This window comes from Chinchilla lanigera, unplaced genomic scaffold (genome assembly GCF_000276665.1).
Source record: "Chinchilla lanigera isolate Chin_1 unplaced genomic scaffold, ChiLan1.0 scaffold00002, whole genome shotgun sequence".
NCBI classification, from domain to species: Eukaryota; Metazoa; Chordata; class Mammalia; order Rodentia; family Chinchillidae; genus Chinchilla; species Chinchilla lanigera.
In genome coordinates, this window is record NW_004955403.1 from 11,351,517 (window position 1) to 11,367,371 (window position 15,855).

Sequence of the window (15,855 nt, forward strand, 5' to 3'; positions counted from 1 at the left end):
ACTGATTTATATATTTTTCAGATTTTTAAAAACTTTTTGCTTATTCGTTTGTCTCTACGCAAGCTAAGCTGTTGGTATCACAATAAAAGTAAACATTGGCGCCTTAGAGAATCTATCCTTGGGAAGGGACCAACAACAGCAACAAAAAACCTACTTTTTCCTTCACAGCTTCTCATGATTGATTTCTTGTAGATTGGGCTTCAGTTTGAAAATCAGCTCCACAACTACGAATGAATTATTCAGTCTACAGTAGTCCACTACGCTCTTGATTGCATAATACAATTCATATGGTCATGTTTTATTTCTTTTTCAATACTGTAAATAATACATCTATGTTTGAAGATATTCTAGCATTGTAAAACAAATTAGGGAAAGTTACAGCTTCTTTATGAAGTTGTAAATCGTTTAAATAATATGGAAATTCTCCATTCTTTAAAAATTACAAGTTAGCCGTGAGCCATCTGGTCCTCATTTCATTTCCAAGTGGAGATAGATTACAAAACAATTGTCCAATTGTCAACAATAATTGGCTTATTCAAGTCTTTTTCTTCTTATTCCTTTGTTAGGTTTCTATCCTGCTAGTAAACATTGCCTTTCATAACTTTCAGTTCTGTAAGAGATTTATATGTTGCACTGTCCTACTATCCCTTTAATAGTTTCAAATTTTATAGCTTTGTATCATTTCTTTTATTCTGACTGATTTTTCTTACAAGTTACTGAGACATTTAGTTACTTTATTGGCTTCTTCTGAGTATTAGCTGTTAGATTTATCTATTTTTAATTCTTTATTTTCATTGTTTTTACTTCATTAATTTCTACTTTGATCTTTATTATTTATGTCATCCTAATAGTTTTAACTACTTGTTTCTACTTTATTCCTAGATGTATGCATGCTTCTAACCTGTAACTGGGAATTGATTTTGTTTTCTAGGCTTTGATATAAAGCATTTTACTCTTTCTTGTTTGATAGATCATTTATAATTTCTCCATTAATTTCTTTTTTACCTATAATTTAATTGGTAAAATTATTATTAATTTTCACTCAGTTAACATATCAATAATTTTATCATACTGACTTTCATATGAATATGATCAGAGAGATTACCCTATAAAATATCTATGCTGCTTGAATGTATTTTATAGTCAGTATAAGATCGATTTTTAACCAATACCTGGAGAAATGTAAAAAAATCATACTATCCAGGAAATTAAGGATCTTACATATTTTTAGGCATTTTAAGATGTGTCTCTGAATAAGGGTAAAATTATCAGTAATGTCCTTGTTTTCCCTCCTATAGAGATATAGGTATTAACTTGTATTAAGTTAGCATGCGCTTGGAAATTATTCTTCTGTCACACTTGATAAAGTTTTTGCTTCTTAGGCTTGAGGCATATCCAGTGTAGACCTACAAGAGGTTATACCTTCTGATTCAATTTTTCCCATATTCTGGGTTGCCCATCCTGTTCTCCTGCACTAACAGTCTTCATGCCTGGGAGATCTCTAGCCCCTCTTGGTAGAGTTACCCAGTCATGTAGAACTACCCCATTCATGCTGACATGGCGAACTTATCGCCATCGCAGAGTTTGGTGTGTTGCCATACTGCCAGTGGACATTGTAAGGGCTTTTCTGCCAGGGCCATGTTACTGCTTTTAGGTGGCTTGTTTTCCCTTTGAACAAGATGCCTCTACTTCTGCTTTTTCACAAGTACATCTTTTCTCACTAAAAGCAAACTCCACCTGGCTAATTATTCTTAGCCCCACTGCTAATTCTTTGCAACTCTTGAGTGGACTCTGCTATTGCCATGCAGTAGTACTGCTTAGAACAATGGAAAACAGGTTAGACTAAAGCCAGTTTGTTGTAGACGAATTCTCTTAATTTTATTTCCTCTGAAAATGTTTTTATTTCATCTTAGAAGTTGATTTTCACTGAATTCTGGGGTGAAAAATATTGCTGTTTTCTTTTGATTTTCAGCATTTGAACTATATCATGCCTCTTCTGTCTGGCTTTCATTGTTTCTGATTGGAAATTTGACATGATTCAAATCACTCTTCCTTTGTGTGTGATCTAATTATTTTTCCTGCATACTTTCAAGATTCTTTTGTCTTTAGTTCTCAGAAGTGTGTTTGTCTGTTGTTTTTTTTTGTGTGTGAGAATAAATTTTGTTTGATTTACCTTGTTTAAAGTTCACAAAATTTTACTAAATCTGAATGGTTTTTTAGATATTATTTCTTCAAATATTTTTAGCACCACATTCTGTTGCTTCTCCTTTTGAGACACTAATGAAGTAAATGCTTGACTGTTAGTTATTATCTCTCAAATTCATGAAGATCTATTTTTTATATTTCTCTCTGCATTCTGTTGATAATTTCTATTGATCTACCTTCAAATCGACAGATTCTCTTCTCATCTCTGTTACTGAGCCTATCCACTAAACTTTTTGTCCATTTACTGTGCATTTTCCATCCTAAAATTTCCATTTAGTTCCCCTTTAAATCTTAAATTTTAACTGACCTATTTTTCTATCAGTTTTAAATTTCAAGAGTTCTTGTGATTGCTTAATAAAGCATTTTTAAAAGAGCTTTAAAATATCTAAAGTGTTTAAGTCTTTAAAATGCTGCTTTAAAATCTTTCTCATACAGTTCCAACACATCCACCATCTGTTTTTACCAGAGCCCCTTGGATGTCTTTCTGCATATAAGTTGACGATACACTGGTTTTTTATAGATTAAGTAATTTTGGATCATACCCTGGACAGTTTAAATAGTGTGTTATGAGACTTACTTTAGATCTTATTTAAATACTGTGTAGATTGTTTTTAGCAGAAAAATAGCTCACTTAAGCTCAGAGCACAAGTTTCAACCTACCTCCTGTCTCCTGCAGCTCCAATCGCATCTCACATCTCACAACCTTCCTACTGCTGAGGGGACCCTGCCCACCTGGGCCTGAATAAGTGAGCGGCAGGAAACCCATTCAGTGAGCTGTTTGTTCAGGTCCCAGAATGCTCAAGATCAGCTTTCTGCAGGCACAGCCTATGTGAGCTCAGGAGTTTGTGTGCAGCTTTATGAGGTCACTTTCCCAAGACCCTTCCTCTTTGTGGTCTCCCAAGTGCTTTCTAGCTCTTTGGGGCTCCCACCTATTGTTCCTCAGTCGTAAAGCCAGGATTTTGCTACCTGTCAAAACTGCACATTGCAGTGATTATGTCCAGGTCAAGTGGCATGAGAAGCAAAGGAAAATAAAATTTAAAAAGAGTAAACTCACTGCCAAGTTCCAATGTGCTTTCCTAATCTGTTGGTTATTGTTTACTTTTCAGAGTACACAAATCACTGCTTTATGTGTTCTAATAGGCTTTACAGCAGCAGTCAGTGGGAGAGAAAGGGTGGAGTGTGTTTACTCTCTCATACCTACAATTGAAAACACAAGTAAGTTTCCAGAAGGGGTAGAACATTCCAGAAAGCATTGAAATTCACCCCATTCCATTCTCCTTGTTCCCACAGAGGCAAATACTACCTGAGCTTGCTATGTACCCTTTTTTATCATACTTTTATTTTTTATTATATGTGTTCCACAAAAACATATGTAGTTCTAGTTTCATAACTTTACATAACTAATATCATACTACATAGATCTTTGTTATGAGCTTCATTTCAATATTATGATTTTGAGATTAGTTTAGACTGACACATGCATATCTGGTTTATTATCTTAACTATCATTTTATGCAAATATAATATTTATCCATTCTCAAATTCATGGGAGTTTAGATTGTTCCAATAGTTTCTATAAAAAAGTATCCCAAGATAGCTGCCATTTTCCTTGTTCTAAAAATATGTTAAGCAGTATAATAAGGATTTAATTTCACTGATTAAAAAAGACTACATTAATTTGTTTAATTTCAGTGGATTCTTTTAATGTTGCAACAAGTTAATAGAGTAATAATTCCTGTTATAAATTATATTTTGAGAAATCATATTTTCTATAAGTTGTATGCCATAATAGTATAATTTACATGACCATAAGATTAAAGGCTGGCCACACAAAATTTATGGCACTAAGTCTAAGCAGTATAGTAAAGGAGAAAAAAACTAAAAATGCTAGCTCAATTTAAAAAGCATATCAAATCCTTAGAAGTAAGGAACTACTGTAGCAAATGCAGGACTTCATAAAAAGAAAAAACCTTGGTGGGAGAAGGTACGAGAGACAACTAAGGCTGCTGAGTTGTGAGCAGGAGAGTAAATACACCAGGACTAGAGCACTGCAATTTCCAAGATAAAGCTTGTCACAAAGAGGAAAATGTGGAATATACATGTCTGTTTCTTATTACTGTAATGAAATGGCTAAGGCAGATCAATTTTATCAAGAAAAGAGATCTGTTTAGTTTGGAGTTTTGGGAGGTGAGCATCCACATATTGGTTCTAGTAAAGGCTCCATTTCAAATGGCGGGAGCAGGGATGGGGAGGAGAGATCGCATCTCCAAAGCGACTGGGTTGGGCCAGGATCTGGCTTTTGGAAGAACACCCTCACAAGAACTAACAAGCACTCCACAGAAAATAATTTAAACACTTTCACCAGCCCATCTCCAACTGACCTAAGGGTCTCTAGTTAGACCCCATCTTTTAAAGGTGCAGACCATTTCTCAATGCTGCCAACCAGGGAACTAAACTATCAACACTTCAGTGCTAGAAATGAACCGCATTCAAACCCATAGAAGTGTGTATAAAACATGATCTTATATATCTACAATATCTTTATTATATATATATACATATATATAAAATATCCTTATACCCATATATAAATATGTATATCCATATATATATGTATATATATATATCCTTATATAGCTACAATATCTTTACTTCTTCAATAAGCAAAGTAGAATCCTGTTATATTCATTACATGAACATACCTGATATTCAGCCACTATTACCTGATAGCAAATATTGATATGTTGGGAAAAACTACTTGAAACATTGGAATTTCTTATACTGCACTATTCTTCCATTTAAAATGACGTATCAGCTAATTTACACTGCAAACCTGCATTGTATCAGAATAGATTGGATGACAGCTTTACTTAATTCACATTTAATAAAAGGAATATTTAGAGAGATTATATAAATGAGGCCAGAGCCCTACATTAAATGACATAGAGTCAGGATTCACATTCAAGTCTCCCTGGGTCTATAGAATATGTTCTTTAATACTGTCTCTAATAATTAAAAATAAATCATTGTCTCAGGAAAAATTGTAACAATGTAATGTTCAAATTGCTATGGCCTATGGTAGTTGGCAGATGTATCACTATGAAATCATGGAATTAAATCATGATAACTTCTTAGAATGACAGTAGAGCAGAAGGTATGACTTTCATTTATTTTAGCAAGTATCCTTATAAAGGTAACAGCAGTTGAATCTCAAAATAATAACCATATCTTACTGGCATATGGATATCAACCCAAATAAATTTGATGTCAAAATCACAAATGTCTAATTAAATATCAACAGCTAAGTCACGTCAGCAGGTCTTTTACAAAGCTAACATCAAAATTCAATGCAGGGGTCAGCTATCATCTAGTTTTGAGGACCAGATGATGTCCGTTGCATACACAGTGCCTACTGTATCTGTGGATTCTATGGATGAGTTCTATCTATAAATTCCAACAGCTGTGAATGTAAACTCTTTTTTAAATAAATATGTCTGTGTTAAGCATGTACAAACTTAATTTTTGTCAAGTTCTTACAAATAATTTAATATAATATCTACTATATGGTTTGTGTGTTGTATTCTGACTTATAAGTAATTTGAGATGATAAAGAACATATGGAACATGCCGTAGTTATAAGCAAGTACAATGCCACTTTATCTAAGGTAATTAAGCATCCATGGATTTGGGTACTCAAGGAGATAATCCTAGAACACACGCAATGTCAAGTGAGAAGGTAATCAAATCCGTCACTGTAGTGCAACAGCAGCAATAGACAAAATGGGCATGGCTATATTCCAGTAAAGCTTTACTTACAAAATCAGGCAAAAATCCAAATTTAGCCAATGTGCTAGTTCTTTACTCAATGAAAGAGTCATAAATGATTTTTTTGGTTTTCCAGATTCAGAAAGAGCACCATAATGATAAAACTCTTTACTATTTGACTCAGTGCCCACATATTTAAGCAACATCACACGCTGGTAACTAAGAAAGGACAATTAGTGTTGTCATGGTAATAGGAGCCACAATGCACTGCATTGAAACTATTTAAAATATACTCACTATCATGCGATAACATCGTCAGTAATATCCCCCTCAATAATAGTAAAAAGTAGATATTCTAAATTCTTGCACTTATTAATGACTTTGGGATAAATTAACCCATAATTCTAACACATAGAAACATAGGTTGTAATTATAAAATGAATTTTAAAAGGTCTATTAAATCTTTCTTTTTCATTCCATCTTCATATGTATGTGTGTGAATAATTACATCTAGATAAAGAATAGTTCTTGAAAATCAGTCACATTTATTACCATTTATTAATAAATAATTGAATTATAATAAATTAATTTGATTAGCAATGACACACAAAAAACAAATCTCTATTTAGAACAAGTTCTAATAAATATACCTTTCTGCTAGTAGGAATCTGGAAATACCAAAATGATAACAGGATCTAATTCTAAACTATTAAAATCCATGTTCTAAATGCATTCAACAACTTGGGAAAAGACTTACAATATGAAAATACACAAGAAGTCATTACAGGTATAAAATTTTAAAATCACATTATCAACTCAGGAATAATAAGAGCTGAGGAAATTATCATTCACACCAAAAAAAAAAAAAAAAAAAAAAACCAGGGAACTGACCCATGTGTTGGCAGAGGTTTCTCTGCTTGATATCAAATTTCCACTTTATACTTCACTACCTGCTGGTTCACCAACCTCACCTATATGAAAAAAATACATGTACATCTACAGACCACATAAGGAAATAAGTAGTTCAAAGTGACAGACTTTGAAAAATCAAAACAAGTGCTAGAATAAAAGGTCTCTATTCTCCTAAGACTGGCTGTTCTTTGACCATAAAAACAAGTAACCATTGATCTAAACGATCAGTTACAGCCTCACACCAGTCCACAAGCCTCTGTGCTTTGTTCAGGGATCCCAGGCGCTACAAGGACAGCACTGCCATAATTAGTGAGCAGGAAAATTAACTTTCTGTTCAAGATGCTGAGTGGTGGCCTCCTCCTTTAACAGGTGGCTTCTATTAAAAGAAAGAAGACATGAAAGAGAGAAGGAAGGAGGGAGGGAGAGGGGATGGCCAGCAAAAAAGACTTCAAAAGGGATTTGAGGTCTTAAGTAACATATCTTGCAGAATGAAAGGGACGTTCTAGAACCAAAATAATGATTTTTAATTTTTAAAACTCAACAGATGAGTAGGAAAGACCGTGAATACAGTGTGAAGCTGAATTCAGGGACTGGGCAAAATAAACAAGGAGGCAGCTTACAAAACTAATTAATTATGCAAGAAAATAAAGTAAGAGTCCAGGTAGCCACACTTTCTTTGCATTGCACAGTTCTCCTTTTCTTAAGTAAAGGTTAAATTTAAGGAGGTGAAAGAGCTATATACTGAAAATTATAAGATACTGATTTTAAAAACTAAAGGCATGAAAAAGTAGACATAGAATTTATGTTCATGAATTGAAACAATCAATATTGCTTTGAAAACCATACCTCCCAAAGTAATCTTCAGATTCAGTGTGTTAAAAGATAAAATGACAACAAATCTAATGTAGCAGATCTTAACTGGTTTTATTTATCATCCTAGAATCGGGGAGCATATTAGACCAAAAAAGAGTCCTGAATGCCCTGTGCCAACACATGGCCAGGTTGTATTTATAACCAAAGAGAAAGAAGTGATATATATAATCAGAAGTGAAATGCAGACATCCTGATTATTTACAGCTCTCATCTGTCTCATTTGAACATGGTTTGAATAGTTGATTCCTTGAGATTAGCTGAGACTTCCCTACATGCTACAAGAGGAGGTTAAAGTCTGTTTAAACATCACAAGAGGTTAGAGTTCATTATGAACTGAGAAACATTGAAGCCAATTTAAAAATCTATGGAGGCAGTTTAATGCCAAACTTAACAAATGTAGTCTATATCGAAGTTCCAGTGGCATGTGTCACAAAAATAGAAAAACTAATCCTAAAATTCATGTGCAACCACAAAGGCCCTAAGTAGTCAATCCTGAGAAAGAATAAACATGGTGGCATCATATTTCCTGATTTCAAACTATGTTAGAAAACTGAAGCGATGAAAACAATATGGTACCGGCATAGTACAGAGATCAATGAAACAGAATAGAAAGCTTCAAAATAAGCCATGCGGACATATTCGGGTCGTCTTTGGCAAGGACGCCAAGATGAGTAAAATGAGAACTTCTTCCGTCAATGATGTGGGGGAAAGTAGACATTCGTGTACAAAAGAATGAAATTGGACCTGTCCTTTGTACTAGATACAAAACTCAACTCTAAATAAATAAATAAAACTAAATTTAAAAAAGCAAGCAACAAAATAAACAATGAATTAAAGAATTAAACATACGATCTGACACCGTGAAACTCCTAGAAGAAAACATGGGGGAAACGTTCCTTTATATGGATCTTAATAATGATTTTTCAGGTAGAACACAAAACCATTGGCAACAGAAGCAAAAATAAACAAGTAGGACCACACTACACTAAAATGTTTCTGTACCACAAGGAAATACTCAATAATGTGAAAAGATAACTTATAGAATGAAGGAAAGAATTTGCAACCCATATGTCTGGTGTGTTAGTCATCTTTCTATCTCTGTGACATAATACCTGAGACATACAATATAAAGGAAGCACAATGTATATTTGGCTTACAATTTTGGACGTTTCAGTCCATGGTTGTTTGTCCCTTCCCTGTAAGCCTGAGGCAATGCTGAACATCACAGCAAGGTGGAGAGAGCGTGACAGAACAAAACTCTTCACCTGCCAGTGGCCAGGAAGCAGCGAGTGTGTGATAGACGGTTTCCTCCTTCCTCTGTTTCTGTTTTGCCAGTTCCTGACCATGTTGCGCGGTACTGTCCACATTCAGGGCAGTATTTCTCTGTCATGGCTGTCCTATATGCCTACCATCTTGGAAATCCATGGTGGACACACCCAGAAATGTGCCTTACTTATATCCTAGGCACTTCTCAGTCCAATCAAGAATCAAGATTCAACAGCACATCTGATAAAACAGCACATCTGGTTTAATCAAGATTAAACAGCACATGTAAAATATAAAGATTACCCACACAACTCAGCAAAAAAAGGAAACTCTACTATGAATGAGCAAAGACCTTAATAGACATTTTTCCAAAGAAATCATACAAATTATCAATGTCACTAATCATCAGAGAAAGGCGAATCAAAACCACAGAGAGGTATCACCTCACTACCTTCCGTAAGTATGGCCACGTTCAAACAAACAAAAGATAATAAGCATTGGGAATAGATTGTGGAAAAGGAAACTCTTGTACCGTGTCAGTGGAAATGTGCCATTGTGGAAACAGGGTGGAAATTGTTCAAAATTTTAAAACTAGAACTACCATATGGTCCAGCAATTCTACTACTGGGCCAATCATTTCCAAAGTACGAGTAATTTCCAGAGGTTCCAACATTCCATGAAAAGACATCCAATAACCTCTCCTGCTAATTCCAAGTCTCACATCTCTTCTTATGACAGGTAACTTTTTAGAAGTCACATAAATGTAGGGCTAATCTAGGACTTACATCCTTGCCTGAAAGATCTATGCTGTTACCTCTCTGTATTTAATCTTTGTAATCTTATTAAAATGTTTTAAATTATGTTCTCTGCATAATCATCTCTCACTCAAACCAAAACCCAACCTCATTACAGCCTTCACCATCTCCTTGAAAATGCTTTTATTTAGGTCTGTACCCCAGATCCAGTAAGCCCTCACTCAGTCCTTATCTAACACCAAAAGCATTAGGTAATATTGTCCACACCCTCTTTTTGAAACATTGCCTGAATTTTCTTTTCATGGTAGCATCTTCTGCTAGTTTTTCATCACCTTAGGCTCCAGCTTTTCTGAATTCATTGCCTTTTTTGTGATTCCACCCATTGGCTAAATAGATGGACGCGTTCAAGAAGCTTCCCTGCCTCTTCTTCCTCTAGATGCTGCATTTTCTGTATCAACTATCACTTTCCGATAACCATTTTCCATGATATACCCAGATCTGGCATTCCAACTTCATCATGTCCAAGTGTTAAATTGATAAATACACTGGATATTCATTCAGACAAGCGCCATTTGAATATTTGCTTTATGCACTGTCTTTTAATACCTGCTAGGAGTCATCTGGCCATAGAACTTCTCAGTGACTTAACACTTGGAACTGAAATCACCTCGAGTCTATGTTTCTCCCAGTTTCTTGTCTCTACCACTAAGTTTCTAAAGACAGAAAGTGGAAAGTTCTTTTTGACCCTTCCCTCTCCTTGTACATCCACATCATACCACGCGTCATCACATTCCGTTAACTCTACTCCATAGTTACGTCCCAAATTCAGTACCTCTGTGCCTCAAAAGTGGTGCTAGCCCATTTCTTACCACTTCTCTGCCTTTTACAATCAGTGACTTAATGGTCTGATTGTCTTTTGCACACACACTCACACCTGAAGAAGGTAACTTTCATGGGACTGGAATCTGAAACAAGAAGCCTAAATATAAAATAATAACAGTAGCTGATACCTCCAGAACAAGTAACATAGCAAAAATTTGTTAATATGTTTTTGTTCTTCTATGTTTAAAATAAAATAAACTAAAGTGATTATATTGCTGAACACACACCAATTTCAAATGATTTGAAAATAACTGTGACACAAATTTCCTGGGAGTACATCTAGCACATAGTTTTATGTGCGCAGTTAAAAATCGCAATGCCCGCTCTAAGTATTCAACGGTTGCTTTTTATGGGTACCTGGTTACTCCTGTCTTAAACTTTCTTAGGCTCAAAGCTGAAGTTCTATCACCCATAATTCTAGGGCATAAAACTTTGAGTCATTATCATTTGCCCATTAACTGGAAACATACCAACTTCTGAAAGAAGAGCAGGTTGTCAGTTCGTCAGCTTTCATAAAATTATTATTTGTTGTACATTTTTCTAGGTGCCACTGTCCCTTTGAACTTGTCATAGTATGCGTCATACAGCATCACAATTATCTGCCTATGATTCCTGTTAATAAATGCTCTGTGGAGACATAGTCAATTTTCCATCTATTTTTGGTATCAGAAATCAAACCCACAACCTCATGCTTGCCAGGCAGGCACTGTGCTGCTGAGTTGGACCTCTGGTTCAATATTCCATCTTTTCTGAAATTGCATTTCAATTGTCTAGAATAATAAAGTAGCATAGTGCAAGTGCTCAGTAGAATTAGTTGAACAGATTTAATGAATAACACAATATATAAAAATGTGTAAAATGTAAAGTGACACAATTTCCTATTCCAGTGGTCAATTTAAATATATTCATACAATAATTTACATACTTTATGCAAATAAAATATTAAAATGATAGCAGAAAGAAGGTATTTTCAATTATTTTATGAGCATCTTGTATTTAAAAATCAATACATTACATAAATTTTATTTGACAGATTGTTGGATTTTATACTCACAATTGAGTATACTGATGACAGATTTTAAATGTTAAGTGAAAACTTGAAGCATTCTAGTTTTATTCCTTTTGCTTTAATAAAAGAAGTCATCTGTTTTCTCCAGATGTTGGACTATTATCATATTGTGCTGAGCATTTAAAGTTGATGAAATGGAGTAAATTATATCCTATAGATTACAATAATGTTTATGATGAAAGCTGTCGAAATTTCAAAGACCAATAATATTTTTATAAAGATGGGCATTCTGAAGCTAGCTTCTCCTGGGATTTGAGCCAACTAAATGAATTACTACATGGCTAAATTGTACAGTTTTTTTTTAAAAAATCCTTCATGGTAGGAAAGTTTTTTGAAATGTGGTCAAACAAGCTAGTGACTATAGCTGGTCAAAATCTGAAATCCTAGTTCTTAGTCTTATTCATCCTTTCAGGCAAAAATATTTCCTTACCAATGGTTAGATTTTCAGCTAAACCAGAATAAGTTAAGAGTCAAGGATCTAGTAGCAATTCTGATACACACTGCACTGAATACCCTTGAGAACATTTATGCAAAGTGAAGCCAGACACAAAAAAAGAACAAATCTTGTACAATTCCACTTATATGAGGCATCCAGAATAGTAAAATTCCTCGAGGCAAAATAGAATAAACATTATCAGGAGCCAGGGAGAGAAAAAAATCCATGGCTATCATATAACGGATACAAAATTTCAGTGGGGAATAAAGAAAAATTTCTGGAGATGGGTGTTGGTGACGGTTTCCCAACTATGTGCGTATATTTAATACCACTGAGTTGTGCATTTAAAAACAACTAAACTAGTAAATTTTATGTTATATGTTTTATCACAGTGAAAATAAACAATAAATATTTAAAAGGTCTATTAGCACATAGTAAGAAATGTAAACCACTCGTTTTACAAGTAGTGTGTTCATAGCCAATATCAACTCCAGAATTTTCTGTTGAGATGATTGGGATGGATAAGTGGGACCAAAGTAGTGATGAAACCATTCTAGCTTATTCATGGGCTTCACTGATCAAGTCTGTTGATAAGTTATTTGGTCTGCTCAACTGGGTTTTTGAACATCTGAGCCATCTGCCAGGTCTTCTTTTTTTAATGATCCATGTAGTCTTTCCCTGGCTGAATACACTGAGAATATTTGAAGATAGCTTCTAGACAGAACTAATACGAGTGCAGCACGGAAGAAAAGACCAACTAAATCAACAAATCAAGGACCATACTTGGCTGCTTTATTCACTGCTGGGACAAAATACACAATACTCACAACTCAAGGGAGGGGAAATTTATTCTAGTTCACACTGTGTAGATAGAGCTTTCAGTCTGAAGTCCACCGGCCCCAAGGCAGGGTGGCGGGCAGTGGGGCAGGGCAGAGCAGAGGAGAAAGAGATCATGCCGCGGCACTCAGAAAGCAACTGAGTAAGGAGGGAGCGAGATAAAAGCATTCCAGGGAACAGCGGCAGTGACCTACATCCTCAACCAGGCTTCTCTTCCCAACATCACATTTGGCTATGAGCCAGTATCTCACACACACACACACACACACACACACACACACACACACGATCTAGTTACCTCCACAACCCTCCATGAGCGCACGAAGTTTGGGAGGGCACCTAGACATAAATCATAGCAGTCTGCTCCAAGGTGTGTGGTATCCAACCACACAAATCAGAAGCGGAAGACAAGGAGTTTTTGAGCTGGTTGGACTGGCGTTAACAGGATTCACCGCCTAATGGGGATGATCGGTAATTTTCAGCCTATAAAGTACGAATTAGAAATCAGTTCCTGTAGGTGTAGTATGAAGCCTCGTTTACCCTGCTGTCTGCATTCTTTTCTTTTCGTGTCTGTGGTTTCATTCGGTTGATCTTCGCGATTACATTCAGTGTGGTCCAGGGCACCCTGCACTCAGTAACTCTCCGTCTCCCTGCACTCCGACCCTCCGTCTCCTCACTTGTCACATCCTCTGCTTGAATCAGACCGCTGTCTTGAGAATACATATTCTTAAATCCTGACTATACAGCTGATGTGTAGCTGAGCCATTTTTTCCATTTCTAAAACAAATAAAAAGACAGTAGTCTTGAAAGTGGTAAACTTTTTATAAATAGTACTTAAATGAGTGACACCTACCTTTAACTTGAAGATTCGTCACAGCATGACTGTAGCTAAATCTCATCTTTTTTCTATAGATAAATTCTCTCTAACATTTTTAAACCTCAGTTTCATCTGTAAATGGTTTATGAGAATTAAATGAAGTTTTGTAAACAAAACACTTAGCACAGTACCACATCCATAGGAGCACTCAATCAATATTAGCAATACTTAATACAATTATATTATTTTCCTTCCCTTCCATACATACCACATTAGTTATCATAGTCAGTGTGGTCAAATTAGTATGAACATGTCATCCGAGTCACAGTTTGCAGAAAGTTGGGCATGGTGGTGCACACCTGTAATCCCAGCTCTTGAGAGGCTGAGGCAGGAAGATCACCAGGAGTCCAAGGCCAGCCTGGGCTACATAAGCGAGTTCAAGACCAGCATGCACTACATAGCAAGACCCTGTCTCAAAAAAAAAAAAAAAAAAAAGAAAAAAGAAGTAAAGTCTACAGGTAAGATAAGCCAAGGGACAAGTCACTAATGTGACTCTACCTTTCCTCATGAAGACTCCCAACCCCAGCTTCCTGGGGTCTAAATCAGGAAACATCTTGCATCTTTTTACTAATATCCCCTGATTCCTGTCCTCCAAGTGAAACATACAATTATTTTTCTCTTTCTTCAGGGAAACTTACCTCAAAAGTCAAGATAGATGCATTATTCAAGAAAATAATTTGATAAGACTGAAGGAAATAGGTTTGGGGCTTCTGTGCTGTATTTGGTAATGTTTAGATGTGTCCTTTTAGGGAAAAAAATGAAATATCATTTTAAAAATAGATTAGCCATAGTTCTAAATGGAACTTGATAATAATGACTGTACTAAACATATAAATTAGTTTTACATTTATTTATAGCAAACTTTAGCTTTGTCCAGTGGCAGTATTGTAGGCAGTGAGGTTTATTCAAAGCGTGATTATTACTAATTGAAACCTTATTTCAGTAAGAATTTCAAGATGCAATATAAGCCCAGATATTTGTATTTTATCAGTTTTAACAAATTTTTGCTACATGGAAGGCTCTCTCTCAAGTAAATATGAATTTACATTTTTAAAAACTATTTTGAAAACCTATTTATTTGTTCACTTACTTTTTTTTTTTTTTTTTTTTTTTTGGAGACAGGGTTTGACTACGCAGTTCAAGCTTACCTTGAACTCACAGCAATAATCCTGTCTCAGCCTCCCTATTGCTGAGACTACAGGCATGTGCCACCATGCCCAGCTAAAAATATTTTTTGTTACAGAAAATTTCAAAGCATATGAAAGCAGAAAGTATAATAATAAACATTACATTACCCATCCTGAATAAACACTAAATCATGTTGTCATATCACAAAAAATTAATAGGCATTCTTACTATTAGCAAATACATAAACAATGTTTATACTTTTCTAAATGTCATGTATTTACAGTTTGTTTGAATTAGAGTCTAATGAGTTTGTACATGTTAGTTCTTATATCTTATCTATTCTTTGACAGCCTTCTCTCTGTCTCTCCCTCTGTGTCTCTCTGTCTGTCTCTTGTCTCTGTCTGTCTCTGTCTCTGTCTCTGTCTCTCTCTCTCTCTCTATTTTCTTCTCTTTTATTTATTGAAAGTTATTTGTTGAATAACTAGGCATTTCGGCACTTCTTATTAAAGAGGTTACCACTTTGGCTTTTAAATGTCACTTATTATCACTTTACTTTTATTTGAAACGGTAGAATCACTTTCATCGCACTCTTCCCAAAAGCCAACACTAAATGCAGAAATTTTTCTATTTAAGTCAGGTATATGACTATGCACTGAAGTTTCTCTGCATTTCTTAATGTGTATGTAGACTAGGGCTCCTCAGGCTCACAAGCCAAAGAATAAAAATTCCGCTCATGCACAGACTACAATAATTTGGAGTCCCTATAACCTAAATGCAAGACTTTACTCATTTCACAATGTCTCCCAGATGTTTGAGAGTCCTTGAAAACCCTCTCTCCTTGTACATAAAA